This window comes from Plectropomus leopardus, chromosome 6 (genome assembly GCF_008729295.1).
Source record: "Plectropomus leopardus isolate mb chromosome 6, YSFRI_Pleo_2.0, whole genome shotgun sequence".
Lineage (NCBI taxonomy): Eukaryota > Metazoa > Chordata > Actinopteri > Perciformes > Serranidae > Plectropomus > Plectropomus leopardus.
In genome coordinates, this window is record NC_056468.1 from 19,975,185 (window position 1) to 19,980,889 (window position 5,705).

Genomic DNA, 5,705 nt, shown 5'->3' on the forward strand with positions numbered 1-5,705 from the left:
GATACAGAGTAGACTGGACTTCTCTAAAATGTAAAAAAAAAAAAAAAAAAAAAAAAAAAAAAAAAAAGGGGGGGGAAACAAAGAATAAATTGCACAAAAAAAGGCTGGTGCCTTTTTGTGGTTATTTTGTCAAGCATAGTATATATGAATGAACTGTGATTGTTTATACAACAATCACAGTTCAGTATACTATACTATGCTTGACAAAATAACCACAAAAAGGCATCAGGCTTTTTTTGTGCAATTTACTCTCTGTTTATCCACACGTGTGTCCTCTTTTTGAACAAGGTTCTCAGTACATACATTTTAGAGAAGTCCAGTCTACTCTGTATCATCATGATTGCTTTGCAACAAGAACATTTACAAAAACATAAAGACTGAACACGTTTTTATCATTTTCTATTGAGTCTGTCAAGTAGGATCTCTCGGCTGCTGTATTTATGTCAACTTACAACACCGCAACTCCCATTTTTCTACGAGAAATGTGGCTCATGACTATCAGTTTTCTGGGAGAGATCATTTTGGGAACATCAATCCTTCAAGGATTTTATGAAATGTGATGGATGATTTGATTTATAATTAGGAGTATTCTTACATCTAAATATGCTTCATTTGTGGTGCAGTTTTCAACCACGAAGTAAACAAGTCAGCTTCCTGCCAGTTTCCCTGTCTTTCTTTAAGTATTCTGTTGTCTCTCCCTTTTATCTTTTTGAGCATGTAGAAAATGTGAATTACCTAAGATAACCGGGAAAAGAAAAACTTGACCTTGAAGGGAAAACTTCTGCAACATGTTGCTTGAGGCACACGCTGTTCAGCTTTAAATGTTTCTATTTAGCAAGAATCACATCTGTGTTCCCTTTAATTACATTTTCAGTGTTTGACAGAGGTTTGTAATATAAATTGGAGTTTAAATACCACCTGACTTTGGACATTTGGGCAGGAAGTTATGGTGGAGGGTAATGAGATTAATAAGCATTACAATACCCACACTAAAAATGTTAGCTGTAAAATGAGACAGAAAATCAACTTACTTTTGAAAAATAACACATTGTTTCTTTCAGAAATATGTAGAAGGAGCACCAGCTTATTTATAACGGAAACATTTCTTCATCAGATCTTTATAATAGCACTATTTCAAAATAAAATTTCAGAATAAAAGCATTCAAATGATGTATCTGAGAGCAAAAGATCTGTTTCTGGAAAGTTATTTTTTTCCCAAACTTGATCCTGCAGTTCTACAAGACATAATCCCCATATACTGTACGTAACACCACGCTGCTCTTCAACATACCGCGTGAAATTTGAACACCAACAGCCGTTTCAAACAATGTGTGTCACTGTGCTCTCTTAAAGGGAAAATCCAGCTTCAATATAACTGACATGTGCTCCCTCAGAGTGCGATGGTAATATGAACAAGCTCAAAGCTTGGAAACAATCACATTTTGTAACAAAATCCAATTATTTTATAATTTTTGCCAGTGCTATATAGTTTTTTTATTATTTACCTTCACTGTTTGAAAAAGCTAAACCAAAAACATTAATACTGGTTGTCACTTCTTTATCACTTTAACTTTTCTGAATTACTTTTTTTCCTTTTTAAAATTACTTTTGAAGACTCATAAACATGGCCATGCGGTCTCTTCTCTAATGCAGTGTGTGAATTATCTAAAGAGGGATTTTCCCTTTAAGTAGTGGGGATGGCAAGCACTTTACGACAGCAGGGACACAAGTTACTGATTACTGCAGCTCTACAATAACTGATCATCAACACTGATAAGTTGAAACTATAGTCCAGCTTCAAAACATCTCCTCTGGCAACAAGCAGAATCACATTAACACTGTTCAGTAAAATGTGTGATGTCTCTGCCCCCAATTTTTCCTATTCAGCCCCGCTGTTGATAAGTGGTTATTGTAAGATTTACTTCAAGTACGCTGTGAATTGGACTGGAAATTAACTTGTTGTTGCCTGCCAAAATCAATCATCCTTGTAAGAAGTTTCACCAGCCAGCTGAAATATCTGAAAACAACAGGACCTCCGAGTGAGGGCTGGTTACCTGCCAAAGTGGCTGGTAGATGCCGAACTGCAGCCAAATGTGGCAGAAAATACTCCGCATGTGGTGGCTTAGAGTCCAGATTGTGGTGCATTCTGCATATCCAGATGCACTATTGTTTAATCACACCAGGCAGTTCAATGCATCATAACGCACAGCAGCATCGATTTTTAAGACATGAATCTGATGCAAATGATGAAAATCAATAGAAAGTGTGTCCCAGTTACAAATCACTCATGATGTTCTTAAAATGTCCTGTGATGATGTCATATCAGCTACATGAACTGCATTTCAAAGCTGTTCCCAGGGTTTCTTATAGCACAGAGTAAACAAAGAGAGACCACCGAGCCAAAAACCGAACAATCCTCCAGCTGCACAATGAGACGTTATTGGCTGCACTAGCTTCACTTCTCATAAAAACACAGGTGCCTTGTATGGGACTTCAGAGGCACAGCTTATTCAGTAAGGCAATATATGTACATGTGAGCGCTTTTTGTGTTTTGTCCTATGTTGTTGTTTCATAAATAAAATCCAAAATAATACTGTACATTCTTATGAGATGGTGGCAATGAAGTTAAGAAAAAAAGTATAAAAGCACCTGCAAATGCACCGTCCTAATTAGGCCAAATATTTGAGTCATTTTTTTGTGTACACTAGTAATTCACTGACTGGCACTACAATACTATCAGGGTGGATGTTCATTAGAGGGGGTGTTAAAGGGACAGTTCACCCTAAAAACAAAAAGATATTTTTCCTGATAACTAGTGTTATGTATGAATCTAGATTGTTTTGGTTTAGGTTGCCGAGTGTTGGAGATATCGGCCGTAGAGATGTCTGATATCTCTCCGATATAATGGAACTGGGTGGCAGTTGAGATGTGGTGCTCGAAGTGCCAAAAAAAAAAAAAAAAAATCTGAAAAACTTAAAAGCAATGTCTCGTCCAAGAAATCATGACTCAAGATAATCCACAGACCTTGCTGTGAGCAGTTTCATGTAGGAACTATTTTCTTTTAAAAGAACTACACCTGCCAACTGTATCACCGGGCAGAGGGAAGTGTGCATCTACTCATGAATGAGAGGCTTGTGCTTTTGACAGTGTGACATTTAAACAATAATGCCGTCTTCCTCAGCTGAGCTGTAACGTTAGCTACTTCGGTGATGCTAGGTGAGCTAGAAGTAGCTGCAAATTTCCTTCTGCAGGGCGATGAGGTTGGCAGGTGTAATTCGGTAGAAAGAAAATAGCTCCTACATGACACTGCTCACAACAGGGTCTGTGGATTATGCTGAGTAAGCGGGTCATGATTTCTGAAAAGAGACATTGCTGCTGAGATTTTAAGATGTATTTTTTTGGCGCTTTGAGCTCCGCAAGCCAAGTGCCATCAAGTTCCATTACATTGGAGAAAGGGCAGACATCTCCACAACTGATATCTCCAACGATATCAGCAACTCACACCAAGGTTGTTGGATAACAATACAGGTAAAAGGAAATACATATATTTTTGATTTTCAGGTGAACTGTCCCTTTAAAGTTGATGCCAATTCCATATTTTAACACAGTCATCCTTAACAAATGTTTTATGCAAAATCTGAGCCAAAGCGACACTTAACCTGGCTAACCCTCACCTTGTTCTTGTAAATAAAACAAACAAACAAACAAATTAAAAAAACATCACGCCTATGAAGGTGGTTGTTGGTTGGCTGTGGGGAGTGCTCGGGATCACAAGGTGTGTGGTACACTACAAAATCTCAGTTAATACTTATTGAGATGCTGTGTGATTAAGTTAAATATAAAAGACTAAGAATGAGAGAGTGATGTGGCTACACCTACATGACAAGTGCTCTGTTCTCGTTAAGAACGATACAATTACAATTAGCCCTGTAGATTGGATTCAGTCTGCAGTTTTTTCATAGAAAAGTCAATTTAACAAATCGGCTACTATAAGCACTGGCATACCAATCAATGTGTAGTTGGATAATAATATTCCTCTTTATGCAGTTCTGAAGCTGAACAATGTTTCTTTGCTGAGAAACAAAACTGAAAAACACAAAATTTACATTCTGCTCTTAAAAAAAGGAAACAAAAACAAACATGTAAATAACATATTTTTTTCTTCCAAAAATGAATTAGCCATTAGACATACAATACAATTACATAGATACATATTTTCAATACCGCACATTCAATCTGCCAAAAAAGTAATGATTACAAAGCCAACAAAGATGCTGCCATATATATAGAGAGATGTATGTACAATGATTATAGCATTCATAATTGCACTATGCCTCAATAAATGTAAATTACAGGCTTTATGTTCTAGGGAGTAGTTACAAAAAATACTCAAAGTAACGTGGGAATGAGGGAAATCAGAGGTGCCAGTGAGAAAGAAGAAGGGCTTACTTTGGTACAAACTGAACAACACTGTGCCCTTTTACAGAGGAATTAGCCAAATTTATTCTCCACTGCTATCGAACTACAACAGTCAGGACAGCTGGGCTGTGATTGGATGAGTATAAAGATACGGCTAACACGTGACTGGATGGTTTGTAGACTAGGGGGAGGGGTTTAGAGCCACGCGCAAGGTTGTTATTGGACAGTTTCAGCAGTTCTGCGCACTGAGTGGCGTCCTCCTCTCCGACGATGTGCTAACCAACTGTAACCGAAGTCAGTCCAGGCTGCGGGTGTGTGTGTGTGGTGGTTGGGTGGGAATACCGTCGAATACTTGCAGGAATCACTTAGTCATGTCTGCGTTCATTAGCCCTGCTCTTTTCCTGTCCTCAACACTTTTCTTTTAAACAGCGCAAAGTGGAGTCTGGTGCTTGACTTGTTTTGGCATTGGCAATAGATACACATTTTACCGTGATGAAAAGCATTAATGTGGCACAGTTGAACAGAATCATTCGTCTCATAAATTATCATCTCCTCGGCTCTCTTCAGTCTGTGTAAAGCAACCATCATGGTTTTCATGACGTCTCTGTGTGCCTCCTCACCTGCTCGCTCAAAGCTCAGGAAGCCTTTTTAAAGCTTATTTCTCTCAAACTTCTAAACTTCATGGTTAAATCAATGCCGGAGACATCATGACTGTTAAGTATCTGGCTATTTCACTCCCCAAAATGTGGGGACTCCGCTGTCACACATGCTCAACTAAGCCGATGGTACCAAGGTCGATGCAATGTAATAATGATTTAACTCAATTATTACCAAATCAATATGAAATAATTTAAAAATCACAGTTTAGATTTATCAATCAGTTCTTTTAAGCAAAGTGGAAGCTGTTACTTAGAGATCTGTTACATCATTTCCTGCGGGTCAAACAGGTTAGCGCCCAGAATGAAGCTTCAGAAATGACACATGAGGGAAGGTAAAAAAAAAATAAAAAAAAAAAATGAATGAAAACTTTGTCTTTTCTTCTTGTCTATAAAAAGGCAGGAGGCAGGGAGCACATTGCATTCATTCCAGCTCTGATGTATCAGACTGACAAAACAAAACAAACCCCCAAACCTCGAGTGCACAAAGTAGTTTCTTTCTTTCTGTCAAAAAAACAAAATTTCACAATGCGCAAAGCCTAGAAATGAGGATCGTTGCTGTACATATTCAACAGCAAATCCCTCCCCAACTCTTCCAAATATCTTGCCCCCCCTCCCTCCCCCCCCCTC